Raw genomic sequence first — 16,161 nt, 5'->3', positions numbered from 1 at the left:
CATTTAATCTCTCCAGAAAACTTTTTGTACCTAGAGACTGTCAAAATACATAAAAAGGTGCTGTTCTTATCCTCTTGTGATAGATAAGGAAACTGCAGCAGTAGCTAGAAAGTGACAAAGCCACGAGTTAAACTGGGCAGTCTGAGTTCCTCTTCTCTACTGCTAGAATCAGGTATTGTTTGTTACCATTTCCTTCTGTTTTGGAGACCTGAACCTTAAAATAAAGGACTGCTATGCTCGTCCTGAGCCCCATTTATCCTGCTTTGAGACAGTGATGTTCTATAAAATCATGTCAGTACTAATGGAGCTCAGTTTAATGGTCTCAGGATCATCTCTTATGATTGGCAGGTTACAGCATTAAAGAAAACAAATGCAGTCTATTTTCAGGAAATTGCTAGATATGAAGCTGATGAGAACAGATGTAAGTGGTTTATGAGACTTCTGAAGGGCTGGGGTTGACGTGTTCATTTTGTTGACTTTGCTTTGTGTGTTCACTGGAAAAAATAATAAGGCTTTATCTGGAACCAGTTTGTAGCAACTGGGAGGGTCTTGGTGTTGGGTTAGGAATCCTGACAGAATACCACTACCTTTGTTCAGGTCACATCTGTGTGATTGCAGGGCTCCCTGGGGATCCTCAAGGTATGCTGTGAGCCTGAGTCTGGGCTTAAATTACAGTGTGACCCATTTTTCAAAGCTCATTTTTGTTCAGAAAAGTTCAAGGGGCAGAATGATTATGGACTAAATATTTCCTCTTCCAGGGGAAAAAAAAATGAGTCAGGGAACTAGATGTTGTCAGAGACCTGTTGGGGAAGCAGGTTATTTCCCTCTGTTCTGTTTCTGGTTTGGTTTGGTTTTTTCTCTCTTCCTCTTGTTTTTCATTTTTTACTTTTAGGATTGCCAAAAGTTAAATTATCCCCAGTAAACACACAAAGCAAGATCCTCAGCTCTTTAATCAAAATAACAAGATTGTGATTATTTAGTGTGATCCTGTTAGTAACAGTGAATTATGTCTCATTTAAAAAATAAATTTGGTAAGAATCAGCTTTTGTTTCTAGATATTTATGTATGATAGAAATTATAGGTTTTCATATTTGCCTGTTATCAAGTTGAAGAATTTTCCTTCTATTATTAGGAATTTAGGGTTTTAACAATCATGAATGGATACAGAATTTTGCCAAAAGCTTTTGGCAAAATTATATATATATATACACATACACTTTAAGTTCTGGGATACATGTGCAGAATGTGCAGGTTTGTTAATTTTCTGTCTCATTGATCTGTCTAATATTGACAGTGGGGTGTTAAAGTCTCCCACTATTATTGTGTGGGAGTCTAAGTCTCTTTGTAGGTTTCTAAGAACTTGCTTTATGAATCTGGGTGCTCCTGTATTGGGTGCATATATATTTAGGATAGTTAGCTCTTCTTGTTGCATTGATACCTTTACCACTGTGTAACGCCCTTTGTTGTTGTTGTTTTTTTTTTTTTTTTTTTTTGAGACGGAGTCTCGCTCTTGTTACCCAGACTGGAGTGCAATGGCGTGATCTCGGCTCACCGCAACCTCCGCCTCCTGGGTTCAGGCAATTCTCCTGCCTCAGCCTCCTGAGTAGCTGGGATTACAGGCACGCGCCACCATGCCCAGCTAATTTTTTGCATTTTTAGTAGAGACGGGGTTTCACCATGTTGACCAGGATGGTCTCAATCTCTTGACCTCGTGATCCACCCGCCTCGGCCTCCCAAAGTGCTGGGATTACAGGCGTGAGCCACCGCGCCCGGCCCTGTTGTTTTTTTTTTTTTATCTTTGTTGATTTAAAGTCTGTTTTATCAGAGACTAGGATTATAAACCCTGCTTTTTATTTATTTATTTTTTGCTTTCCATTTGCTTGGTAAATAGTCCTCCATCCCTTTATTTTGAGCCTATGTGTGTCTTTGCACATGAGATGGGTCTCCTGAATACAGCACACCGATGGGTCTTGACTCTTTATCCAGTTTGCCAGTCTGTGTCTTTTAATTGGGGCATTTAGCCCATTTACATTTAAGATTAATACTGTTATGTATGAGTTTGATACTGTCATTATGATGCTACCTAGTTATTTTGCCCATTGGTTGATGTAGTTTCTTCATATTGTCGATGGTCTTTACAATTTGGTATGTTTTTGCAGTGGCTGGTACCAGTTTTTCCTTTCCATATTTCGTGCTTCTTTCAGGAGCTTTTGTAAGGCAGGCCTGGTGGTGAGAAAAATCTCTCAGCATTTGCTTGTCTGTAAAGTATCTTATTTCTTTTTCACTTATGAAGCTTAGTTTGGCTAGATATGAAATTCTGGGTTGAAAATTCTTTAAGAACATTGAATATTGGCCCCCACTCTCTTCTGGCTTGCAGGGTTTCTGCTGAGAGATCCACTGTTAGTCTGATGGGCTTCCCTTTGTGGGAAACATGACCTTTCTTTCTGGCTATGCTTAACACTTTTTTTTTTTCATTTCAACCTTGGTGAATCTGATGATTATGTGTCTTGGGGTTGCTCTTCTCGAGGCGTATCTTTGTGGTGTTCTCTGTATTTCCTGAATTGGAATGTTGGCCTATCTTGCTAGGTTGGGGAAGTTCTCCTGGATAATATCCTGAGGAGTGTTTTCCAACTTAGTCTTATTCGCCCCATAACTTTCAGATATACCAATCAAATGTAGATTTGGTCTTTTCACATAGTCCTATATTTCTTGGAGGCTTTGTTTGTTCCTTTTCATTCTTTTTCTCTAATCTTGTCTTCATGCTTTATTTCATTGAGTTGATCTTCAGTCTCTGATATCTTTTCTTCCACTTGATTGATTTAGCTATTGATACTTGTGTATGTTTCACAAACTTCTTGTGCTGTGTTTTTCAGCTCCATCGGGTCACTTACGTTCTTCTCTAAACTGGTTACTCTAGTTAGCAATTCTTATAACTTTTTTCCAAGGTTCTTAGCTTCCTTGCATGGGGTTAGAACATGCTCTCCTTTAGTGTGGAAGAGTTTGTTATTACCCACCATCTGAAGCCTACTTCTGTCAATTCATCAAACTCATTCTCCGTCCAGTTTTGTTCCCTTGCTGGAAAGGAGTTGTGATTCTTTGGAGGAGGAGAGGCATTCAGGTTTTTGGAATTTTCGGCCTTTGTGCTGGTTTTTCCTCATCTTTGTGGATTCATCTACCTATGGTCTTTGATGTTGGTAACCTCTGGATGGGGTTTTTGAGTGGATGTCCTTTTTGTTGATGCTGATGCTATTCCTTTCTGTTTGTCAGGTTTCCTTCTAGCAGTTAGATCCCTCTGATGCAGGTCTGCTGAAATTTGCTAGAGGTCAACTCCAGACCCTGTTTGCCCTGGTATCACCAGCAGAGGCTGCAAAACAGTGAAGATTGCTGCCTGTTCCTTTTTCTGGAAGCTTCATCCCAGAGGGGCACCCACCACATGCCAACCGGTGCTCCCCTGTATGAGGCGTCTGTCAATTCCTGCTATGAAGTGTCTCCCAGTCAGGAGGCATGGTGTGATGGACCCACTTGAGGAGGCAGTCTGTCCCTTAGCAGAGCTTGAGAGCTCTACTGGGAGATCGACTTCCCTTTTCATGGCCGGCAGGCAGTAACATTTAAGTCTGCTGAATCTGTGCCCACAGCTGCCCCTTCCCCGAGGTGCTCTGTCCCAGAAAGATGGGAGTTTTATCTATAAGCCCCTCCTGGGGCTGCTGCCTTTCTTTCAGGTGTGCCCTGTCCAGAGAGGAGGAATCTAGAGAGTCAGTCTGGCTGCAGTGACTTTGCCAGCTGTGGTGGGCTCCGCCCAGTTTGAATTTCCGGGAGGCTTTATTTATACTCTGAGGAGAAAAACGCCTACTCAAGCCTCAGTAATGACAGATGCCCCTCCCCTTATCAAGCTTGAGTATCCCAGCTTGACTTCAGACTGCTGTGTTGGCAGGGAGAATTTCAAGCCAGTGGATCTTAGCCTGCTGGGCTCCTTGAAGGGTGGGATCTGCTGAGCTAGACCACTTGGCTCCCTGGCTTCAGCGCTGTTTCCAGGGGAGTGAACAGTTCTGTCTTGCTGGTTTTCCAGGCACCACTGGGGTATGAAGAAAAACTCCTGCAGCTAACTCAGTGTCTGCCCAAATGGCCGCCCAATTTTGTGCTTGAAACCCAGGGCCCTGGTGGTGTAGGCACCCGAGGGAATCTTCTGGTCTTCACGGGTTGCAAAGACCATGGGAAAAGCATAATATCTGGGTTAGAGTGCACCATGTCTCATGGCACAGCCCCTCACGGCTTCCCTTAGCTAGGGGAGGGAGTTCCCTGACCCCTTACACTTCCGGGGTGAGGCAACACCCCACCCTGCTTTGGCTCACCCTCTGTGGGCTGTACCCACTGTCTAACCAGTCCTAATGAGGTGAGCTGGGTACCTCAGTTGGAAATGCAGAAATCACCCACCTTCTGCGTTGATCTCGTTGGGAGCTGCAGACTGGAGCTGTTCCTATTTGTCCATCTTCTATCCTCAATCTTGTTTCTTAAAAGCTGAACAATATATTAATTAAATTGATTCATTATGAAATAATAGGATGATCTTGCATTCCAAGGATCCCACTTTATCAAAATATATTGCCTTTTATAAGGGTTGCAATATTTGATTTGCTAAAATACTTTTAGGATTTTTTCATCTATCTTCATGAGAGTTATTGGCCTGTAACTTTTTACTTCTAATGTCTTTTTAGTATTGAGGTGATGTTGGCCTCATAGAGTGAGTTAGGAAATGTACTTTCAGAAATGGTAGTATTTCTATCTTGAATATTTGGTAAATTGTACCAGTGAAGCCACCTGGGTCTGGAGTTTTCATTGCAGGAAGGCTTTTAATCCTTTTAATAGATGGAGGGTTCTCCAGGTTATCTTTTTTTTTTTTTTTACCTTTGAAAGAGTCTGTAATTTTTTCTCAATTTGTGAATTTATTGGCATAAATTTGTTTATAATATTCCCTTATATTCTTTTTAATTTGTATAGGATGTTTATGATATCATATTGATTATTCTTGAAATTGATAACTAATGTCTTCTCTTTTCCTGTCCATTTTGTCTAAAAGTTTATCAGTTATATTGATCTTTCAAAGAACCAGCTTTAAGTTTTGATGATGTTTTTCTATTGTTTTGATGTTTTATTTTTCATTGATTTTTGCTTTTATCTTTCATTTGTTCATGCTTGCTTTGTATTTAATTGCTTCTTTTCTAATTTCTTAGGGTGAGTGTCTATTTATGTGAGATTATTCTCATTTTCAAATATAAGCTTAATGCTATAAAGTTCTCTAAGAACTGCCTAGCTATATCCCCCAAATTGTGTTTTTATTTTTAATCAGTCCAAAATATTTTCTAATTTCCCTTGTGATTTCTTCTGTGACTCATGAGTTACTATGTAGAAGTGTATTGTTTGGAATGCCTGGGAGATTTTGCTGTTACTTTCTAACTTCATTCAAAGGACATAGTTTGTGTGATTTCAGTTCTTTTAAATTTACTGAGAAATGTTTTATGACCCACAGCAGGGTATCTTGGCAAATGTTCCAAGCACATTTGAAAAGACTAGTAGTTCCCCACATGGACACAGGGAGGGGAACAGCACACACCGGGGCCTATCAGGGGATGGGAGGCTGGGGAGGGACAGCATTAGGGGAAATACCTAATGTAGATGACAGGTCGATGGGTGCAGCAGACTACCATGACACATGTGTACCTGTGTAACAAACCTGCACGTTCTATACATGTATCCCAGAACTTGAAGTGTAATAATAATTTTAAAAAGACTAGGAGTTCTTTTTATACACAACTTAGCTTTCCACAGTTTCAGTTACCCACCATCAACCATGGTCCAACAATATTAAATGGAAAATTTCAGAAATAAACAATTCGTAAGTTTTAAATTGTGCATGAATCTCAGTAGCATGATGAAATCTCACATTGTCCTGCTCTGTCCCACATGGGATAGAAATCATTCCTTGTTTGGCATATCCATGCCATACACTCTACCTGCCCATTAGTCATTTCATAGCCATCTTGGTTATGAGATACTGCCACTGTATCACAGTACTTGTATTCAAGTAACCCTTATTTTACTTAATTATGTCATAGAAGTGCAAGAGTAGTGATGCTAGCAATTTGGATGTGACAAAGAGAAATTGTAAAGTGCTTTGTTTAAGTGAAAAGGTGAAAGTTCTCAACTTAATAAGAAGGAAAGAAAAAATCTTACACTGAAGCTGCTAAGGTATAAAACTGTAAGACATTTTTACAGTTAATAAGAATCTTCTTTGCATGAAATTGTGTAGAAGGAAACAGAAATTTGTGCAAAATATATACAAGGTTCAATACTATCTGTGGTTTCAGGAATCTACTGAGGGTCTTGGAATGAACCTGTGGATAAGAGAAGAGTAGTGTATCTTCTGCTGTTGTTAATTATAGTGTGCTCTAAATTTCATTGATTATTAAGAGAGAAGACCCAAATAAGTAAAATCAGAAATGAAAAAGGAGACATTACAACTGATACCACAGAAATTCAAATAATTATTAGAGGATACTATGAGTAACTATATGCCAATAAATTGGTAAATATAGAAGAAATAACAAATTATTAGACTCATACAACCTATCAAGATTAAACCATGAAGAATTCCAAAATCTGAACAGACCAATAACGAGTAATGAGATAGAAGCCATAATTAAAAGTCTCCCAGTAAAGAAAAGCCCAGGACCTAATGGCTTCACTGCTGAATTCTATCAAACATTTAAAGAGATCTAATAGCAATCCTATTTGAACTGTTCCAAAAAATAGAAGATAAGGGAATACTTCCAAACTCATTCTATGAGGCCAGTATTACCCTGATACCAAAACCAGACAAGGACACATCCAAAAAAGAAAACCACAGGCCAATATCTTTGATTAATGTTGATGCAAAGATCCTCAACAAAACATTGGCAACCAAAATTCAACAATACATTAAAAAGATCATTCATTATGACAAAGTGGGATTTATCCCAGGGATGCAAGGATGGTTTAACATATGTAAATCAATCAGTGTGATACATCATATCAACAGAATGAAGGACAAAAACCATATGATCATTTCAGTTGATGACAAAAAGACATTTGATAAAGTTTAACATTTCTTTATGATAAAAATCCTCAAAAAACTGGGTGCAGAAGAGGCATACTTCAACATAATAAAAGCCATATATGACAGACCAACAGTATCATACTGAGTGGGGAAAAGTAAAAACATTTCCTCTAAACTCTGGAATATAACAAGGATGTTCACTTTCACCACTGTTATTCAACATAGTACTCGAAGTCCTAGCTCGAGCAATCAGATATGACAAAGAAATAAATGACACCCAAACTGGAAAGGAAGACATCAAATTATCCTTGTTTACAGATGATATGATTTTTTATTTGGAAAAACCTAAAGACTGCACCAAAAATCTGTTAGAGCTGATAAATTCAGTAAGGTTGCAGGATACAAAGTCAACATGCAAAAATCAGTAGCATTTCTATATGCCAACAATGAACAATCTGAAAAAGAAATCAAGAAAGTAATCCCATTTACAATAGCTACAAATAAAATTAAATCACTAGGAATTAATGAAAGAAGTAAAAGACTTCCACAATGAAACCTATAAAACACTGATGAAAGAAATTGAAGAGGCTTTCTCTCTTGATGCGAGAGTATCTGGCTTCACATCCCTGATGTGGCTCTGTGTTGGAGGCCTCCTTGTGGAGCAGAGCAAGGCCAGGCGGCCCCTGCTCCAGTCGCACATTGCCATGGCTGTGGTTCCCAAGCCAGTGCAACAGCAGAAGGAGGACTGCAGCAAGCTGAGAGCTGTATCTCTGCACCTGAATGTTGATCCCTCACTTCAGATTGACATACCTGATGTGCTCAGTGAGAGAGATAAGGTCAAATTTACAGTGCACACAAAGACCACACTGCCCACATTTCAGAGCCCAGAGTTTTCTGTTAGAAGGCAACATGAAGACTTTGTGTGGCTACATGACACTTATTGAACAGACTATGCTGGGCTTATTGTGAAGGTTTTAGAAAATCAAATAAGCTAGTTCTTTCTGCCTTGTTATTCATTTAGTTTAAAGAGATATATCCACTTTTTATAATGGATTGTGAAAAGTTTGATTTCATCTACCTACTAGAGTATGTGCTAACTGCAGATCAGTTGGAAAATATGTGAAGGAATAATGTTACAGCTTTGAGGTGATGCATACGTGCTTACATTATTCACATTTTAAATGGGTGTAAACAGTGTAATGACTTTAGTCTTATACCTTTAGGTTTAGTTTTTCTCTAGTACGTTCTTTCCAATGTCAGTAGAATTGATTTCTAGGAAACATTAGTATTGGTAATAGTATGTGATAAGATTTCTCAAAAGTGCTGAAGGAGGCCATGCCTATAATCCTAGCACTTTGGGAGGCCAAGGTGGGTAGATCACCTGGCTCAGGATTTCAAGACCTGCCTAGGCAACATGATGAGACCCTGTCTCTACTAAAAGTATAAAAAATTAGCTGGGCGTGGTGGTACATACCTGTAGTCTCAGCTACTGGGGAGGCTGAGACATGAAAATTGCTTGAACCTGGGAGGTGGAGGTTACAGTGAGCTGAGGTCACGCCACTTCACTCCAGCCTGGGTGACAGAGTGAGACTGTCTACCAAAAACAATAAAGTGCTCAAGGAGGCAGTTTTCAGCCCTTGATCATTAATTCTTGGCTGCAGGAACAGAGACTTCACTGATTTTAAAGGAAATTTCCATGCATTTTTGTCCTGCCAGGCAGACTGAAGAATCTGTCCAAATGATGATTTCTTAATAATTGAACAAAATTAGTACTGAAGCTTATATTTAGATACATTCTGTTCATTCAAAATTAGAGTCCTTGATTATCCTTTGGGATTAGGAAACAAATTCCTTTGGAATAGTGGAGACTTTATAATCTTGATGGCTAATCATTGGTGTTTAGCATTCATTTTAGGCCAAGATTGTACTAGTTTTAGGCCAGCACTGAAGCAGTATAGACACTGTTGTGCTCTGAATGATTGCCTGTAGTGGATAAACTGAACAAATGATTGCTATCAAAGTAAATATGCAACTCTCAGGAAGACACCTCCTTTTAAGTGGCCAGAAGAAACAAGGAAGATTAAGAAAAGACAGGAGTTGACTTTTAAATAGCCCCACAGGAGTGAAGTGGTTGTCTCCTGTGGAACAGCAAGAGTAGAAAGAGGCACCAACTAGAAAACATTGCTGCTGGGACAAGAGGCTCATGAGTTCCTGCCTCTGCTGCAGATTCCACCTGGGCCTACGAAGTCCAGCTTCCATGGTCCTCGAGAGAAGATGCAGAAACAGGGAGAAGGTGAGGGTCTATGACCAAAGAAGAATTTGCCAAGATGAAACAAGAAATGGAAGCTGAGTATCTCGCTGTTTTTCCAAAGACTGTGTCCTCCCATGAAGTCTTTCTTCAGCAACTTTCTTCTCACCCTGTTCTCAGTAAAGGTCGCAACTTTCATGTTTTCCTGGAATATGATCAGAATCTAAGTGTTAGGAGGAAAAATGCTAAAGAGATATTTGGTGGCTTCTTCAAAAGTGTGGTGAAAAGTGCTGATGAAGTCCTTTTTGCTGGAGTTAAGGAAGTAGATGACTTCTGTGAGCAAGAGAACAACTTCCTTATTAACTATCATAATAGGATCAAAGATTCTTGTGTGAAAGCTGACAAAATGACCAGATCTCATAAAAATGTTGCTGATGACCGCATCTACACTGCAGCCTGCTTACGTAACCTGGCTTTAGGAAAGGCCACAGTCATCAAAATGTACCTATTGAAGGTTGCTGAGCTATTTGAAAAACTTAGGAAAGTAAAGGGTCAAGTCTCATCAGATGAAGATTTAACGCTAACAGAGCTCCTCGGATACTACATGCTCAACATCGAAGCTGCTAAGGCTCTCTTATACAGATGCACCAAAGCCCTCATTGACTGTGAGAACTCAAACAAAGCTCTGGGTAAGACCTGGTTAAAGAGCAAAGATGTCAAGTTGGCTGAGGCACACCAGCAGGAGTGCTGCCAGAAATTTGAACAGCTTTCTGAATCTGCAAAAGAAGAACTGATAAATTCAAATGGAAGAGAGTGGCAGCATTTAGAAAGAATTTAATTGAAATGTCTGAACTGGAAATAAAACATGCCAGGAACAATGTCTCCCTTTTGCAGAGCTGCATTGACTTGTTCAAGAATAACTGATATGCCTTCACTCTGAAGAAAAATGAATATGAAAGAAAACCACACATCACTTGCACTTAAATCATTACCATGGAAGATTTATTAGCTTCAACTTTAGTTTAAAATTATGTGAATAAATATTTTGATTTCTACAAATGTTAACATTTAACAATGTTGGTTTAAAAATATTATTGCTTGCTACTTAGACATAACTAGTTTTTCCTTGTGCGTGTAATACCTCTGGGCAGAATCTAAACACTGAGAGTTCTCCTGTAGTTTGTCTTTAGTTACTAAGAAAGGGTGTAGGAGACATATGCCCTCTGGAAACAAGTAGAAGCAATCACCTGGCGCACGTTCCTACAAACCCATGAATGTCCGGGAGGTGCCAGTTACAGCAGGTGATTCAGCTACTTGAGGCAGGTAACAGACCTTCCATTCCTCACTGAAGGTGGGGTTTGTGTTTTTGTATTGCCCCCTGTTACTCCCCTGGTATTTATCTGGTGTTTGTACTACAACAACAGCAAGAAAATCTCATGTACCTTTATATATTCTTTGGACCTCCTTTTTTTAGTTGAGATAGAAATATTTGAGGGGAGAGAAGTATCTACGGGTATATATGGAAACAAATAATGTGGTCTACTTTATAAGATGGCCAGATCTACGTTAGGAAAGATATGAGCTCCCTCCCTAGTGGCGTGGGGGGTGAAGGGACGATGTATGTCTTTGGGCGTTTGTTTTTTTATAAAGTATATAATAAAATAATCGTGCTGCTAAAAAAAAAAAAAAGAAAGAAATTGAAGAGGACACCAAAAAATGGAAAAATAGCCTATGTTCATAAATTGGAAGAATCAATATTGTTAAAATGCCCACACTACTCAAAGCAATCTACAGATTCAACTCAATCCTTATAAAAATACCTATTCTTCACAGAAATAGAAAAAAAATCCTAAAATTTATATAGAATCACAAAAGACCCAGAATAGCCAAAGTTATCCTAAGCAAAAACAACAAAACTAGAAGAATCACATCGCCTGACCTCAAATTATCCTGTTGATCTGTAGTAACCAAAACAGCCAAGTACTAGCATAAAAAACAGACACATAGACCAATGGGATAGAATAGAGAACCCAAAAACAAATCCACACACTTAGAGTGAACTCATTTTTTTACAAAGGTGCCAAGAATATACATTGGGAAAAAGTTTCTTCAATAAATGGTGCTGGGAAAGCTGGATATCCATATGCAGAATAATGAAACTAGACCCTTATCTTTCCCCATATACAAAAAAATCAAATCAAAATGGATTAAAGACTTGACTATAAGACATCAAACTATGAAACTACTAAAAGAAAGCATTGGGGAACTCTCCAAGACATGGAACTGGGCAGAGATTTCTTGAGTAATACCCTATAAGAACAGTCAACCAAAGCAAAAATGGACAAGTGGGATCACATCAAGTTAAAAACCTTCTGCACAGCAAAGGAAACCATCAAAGTGAAGAGACAACCCAAAGAACCCCAGAATGGGAGAAAGTACTTGTAAACTATCCATCTGACAAGGCATTAATAACCAGAATATATAAGCAGCTCAAACTCCTTTGTAGGAAAAAGACCTAATAATACAGTTTAAAAATAGGCAAACATTTTAACAGACATTTCTCAAAAGGAGACATACATATGGCAAACAGGCATATGAAAATGTGCTCAATACCATTGCTCATCATAGGAATGCAACTCAAAACTACAATGAGATATCATCTCTTCCCAGTTAAAATGGCTTTTATCCAAGTCCAGCAACAAGAAATTCTAGCAAGGATGTGGAAAAGAGGGAACATTTGCACATTGTTGGTGGGGATATAAATTAGTACAACCACTATGAAGAAAAGTTTTGAGATTCCTCAAAAAACTAAAAATGGAACTACCATATGATCCAGCAATCTCATTGTCAGGTGCATATTCAAAACAAAGGAAATCCATATATTGAAGAGTTATCTGCACTCCTATGCTTGCTGCACGCTGTTCACAATAGCCAAGGTTTGGAAGCAACCTAAGTGTTCATCAGCAGATGTATGAATAAAGAAAATGTGGTACTTATACACAATGAAGTACTAGTCAGCTTTAAAAAAAAAAAAAAAAAAGAATAAGCTCCTGTCATTTACAACAACATGGATGGAACTAGAAGTCATTATGTTAAGTGACATAAACCAGGCACAGAGAGACAAACTTCACATGTTATCCTCACTCATTTTCGAGATCCAAAAGTGAAACCAATTGAACTCATAAGGATAGAGAATAGAAAGATGGTTACCAGAGACTGGGAAGGACAGTGGGGTGGGGGTGAAAGGGCAAAGGGGAGGCGAGATGGTTAATGAGTATGAAAAGAAATAGAAAGAATGAATAAGACCTAGTGCTTTATAGCACAACATGGGGACTATAGTCAATAATTTAATTGTACATTTTAAAATAACTAAAGTAATATAATTGGATTGTTTGTAACACAAAGGATAAATGCTTGAGGGGATGGATACCCAATATTCCATGATGTGATTATAATGCATTTCATGCTGTGGCAAAATATCTCATGTTACATATATACACCTATATACCCACAAAAATTAGAAATTAAAAAAATTTTAAAAAGGTACAGCATTTTAACCCTTCCTTGGAACCTAAGATATGCATCTGAAAGGGGAGTTTTTACTGTATAAGTCTGTCTAAATGCCTTAGTAACATGATGAATGGTAGTAACTCAGTATTTTTTTCTCCGTTTGCAGAATGTTTTTCCAGAAAAACCCTATATTAGTTAGCATGAGTAAAGTTAGCTGTTGTAATACACAAACATCACAACCTAGTGTTTGATAGAGCCCAATCAGATGTTCCTGGTTGGCAGGTGATTTTCCTTATGATCATTCATATGAGTAGATGAGTTCCTTCCATCTTGTGGCTGCATTCCCTTCTGGATCTTCAGCATTCTCTTTAGTCATTCAGCCAAAGTGTAAAGTGAACATAGGGAAGATATACCTACTTCTTAACTCTTTGTCCAAAAATGACCTATATCACTCCTGCTTACTCTCCATTAGCCTGAACCTGGTTTGTGGACACATCTGAAATAAAGGCTGCAAAAATGTAATCTAACAATGCCTAGGAGCATAAGAAATCATTTTGGTAAATGCATAGCATCCTGCCACAAATTTATTTGAAACTGATAATAATTTTTCTGTTTAAGGAAATAATAGAACAATGATAGCCTGAAGAACATTCAGTCCTATCCCTTTTGTGTCCATGATGGGCCTCATGAGACAATCTACTCAACGTTCTGTGATTCTGAGCCCAAGAGTGTCCCAGTATCTGAACTCTAACCTACCTGAACACTACCCCTGATCCTATCTTTACTTAGAGAGTGGAATCCTCAGATTTTCCTAATATGTCGACTAACATTGTGAGAAGATTGCTATTTGGGATTGGTGTTAACACCTCAGGTGAACTTTACTTGTGGATAGGTTTTTTATTTTTATTTTTATTTGTGGGTAGATAGATACATGGTGGAGGTGAAGGTAGAAAACAGAGTTGAAAAATCCTGCAAAACTCTGTCTTGTAAATACAATTAATGGAGTGTCAGATGCTGTGGCTTGAGAGTGTCCTTTTCTAAGATCTGTGAGGAAAATGGTAGACAAGTTCTTTCATCTTCATGCCTTCAATGCAATGTCTCAGTGACTAGGTGACTTCATCTCTGTTAAGGTAAAGTGCCTGTGTTCATTAAGATAAGGTTAGATCATTGTAGCACAAAGGACTAACATAATTCAGTGGCTTTAAAAAACACAGAAATTAATTTCTATCATATGTAGAAGTATGAAGTGAGCATTCCAGGCTGACAGACAACTGTGCTCCACATGGTCACTCAGGGACTCACATTTCTACAAAAGTGCTGTTTGTCATACCCCCAGAACTTGTCATCACTTTCATGGTCTCACTGGGTCACCTGGGTTCTACCCATCCAGAAGGGGAAAGTGGTTATGGAAAAAGCACCTCATGATGTTTTAAGAAGCCAACAGGCAAGTACTACACATCATATCACCTGTCCTCATATTCCACTGCTGAGAACTATCCTTTGGCCACATCTAACTGCAAGGATATCTGGGAAATGCAGTGTATATAAGCAGCCACATTCTCAGCAACAATCATTTTATGGTGGAGAAAAGAAAGAAAGAATGTTAGAGGACAGTTGGTAGTCTCTGCCACAGGGTCCGTACAATCAAATAATGGGAGCGGTAGTTAGAATAGAATCACGCTTCTATTGCAAGACAAAAGAGAAGCATAATAAGTTTCAAACTTTGATAGTATTATTAAATTTTTTAATAGGCCATGGTGTGTAAAGCATTCAAAAATATAGCTGCATATTCTTCAAATTCATATCTTAATTTTTTATAAGCATATGAAAATATTTAGAAAATTAAGAGTAATTTTCCACATTTGCTTTCATTCCCAGGACAGCATTTCATTTGTGTATTTACTGAGCCTCTCTGTGTACTAGTTGCTGTGCTAGACTCTGAAGGTAAAAAGACAACTAAGTTACAGGCCTGTTCTCAGGAAGTCCGCAAACTAGTAATAGATATGATCAAGGTTTGGGTTTTTATTGGTTTTATTTTTACAGTGCTGAACGGTGTGATTAGCACTGACCTAGAGTTGTGTGCACAGCTCAGCCTGGGTGCACAGGGATGATTCAAGCGGCGTAGTTACAGAACACACAGGGCTAAATCTGAAAGTGAGGGCGGGAGTTGACCAGATGGACCCAAATAGGGAAAAACATTACTAGATAAGGAAATAGTGTGGGCAAAACTGAGAAAGTATAAAACAGCTCATGTGTAAAACTGTTAGTGAGTTAGCCTGGAGACTGGGGTTCAAGTCAGGGCAGAGAGAGTTGAGATTATGAGCTTTGCATCCTGAGCTGGTAACAGATTTTATTCTATAGGTGATGTGGCTCCACTGATTCCCAGAACACCTGGTTAGATCTGGATTTAGAGAAATCATTAGTGACATAAAAAGACAGATTGGAATCTAAGGAGTTCAAAATGCCAGCAGTAAGGTTAAGTGTGCTGATGTTTTAGCTGAAAAAATTCTTGTGGAAAGAATTCCATGTACCAAAAGAAAAAAAACTTGACAAAACACTTAGGAATTTCATCTTTTGAGAATAAAGCCATAAAAGAAATACACGTTTTAATCAAACTTATCATAGTGCCAGGTAGTGTAAGAGAAAGATATATATATATACACACACACATACATATACACACACATATGTATACACACACATACATATCTTTCTCTCTCTCTCTCTCTATATATATATATAACATAAAGATACATATATAACAAAAATACGTATAGCATAAACCAGCTTTGAAGGAGATAAGAAAGTGTGAGCTCATGACATAAGACAGTGTATAGCTAGGCACACTGAAAGTGCTGGGGGCTCCCAAGGCTGTAAGTATTCAGAGGAGGGAGTTTAAACCATGGCATGATGAGGGATTAGAACTTCGCCTTGAAAACAAACAACCTGTCTTGGTTTGATTACATTTCATAAGTACAGATGAAATTATTCATCTTACATTTCATAAGTACAGATGAAGCAAATTATTATTCTTCAAATGAATGGGCATTTCACACAAAAACACTGACAAGAGAATGGCAGTTGTAATTTCTTCTCATCCTTTTGAGTTCTATAATGGAAGAAAGAAGAGGATTATTAGCCAAAGAAGGGAAGATTATAGTGTGAATATTTATGTCCCCCCAAATTCATATGTTGAAATTCTATTCTCTAAGGTGAAGGTATTAGTTAGGGGGTCTCTGGGAGGTGATTAGGTCATGAAAGCAGAGCCCTCATGGTTGGGTTATTGTACTTGTAAAAGATACCCCAGAGAGCT

At 38.5% G+C, this 16,161-nt stretch overlaps 1 protein-coding gene and 1 pseudogene across 6 annotated transcripts in view; both read left to right on the top strand.

Annotated features, from left to right (window-relative positions):
- Positions 1–16,161, top strand: part of ANO4 (anoctamin 4) — a 212,383-nt gene that overhangs the window by 143,602 nt on the left and 52,620 nt on the right. The window lies entirely within an intron of this gene.
- LOC105728805 (sorting nexin-5-like) lies at positions 7,768–10,299 on the top strand (annotated as a pseudogene).

Source organism: Aotus nancymaae, unplaced genomic scaffold (assembly GCF_030222135.1).
Source record: "Aotus nancymaae isolate 86718 unplaced genomic scaffold, 86718_ANA_hifiasm-v0.15.2.pri h1tg000021l, whole genome shotgun sequence".
NCBI classification, from domain to species: domain Eukaryota; kingdom Metazoa; phylum Chordata; class Mammalia; order Primates; family Aotidae; genus Aotus; species Aotus nancymaae.
Note: the sequence above shows the minus strand (reverse complement) of the source record. Positions and strands in the feature narration are given on the sequence as shown.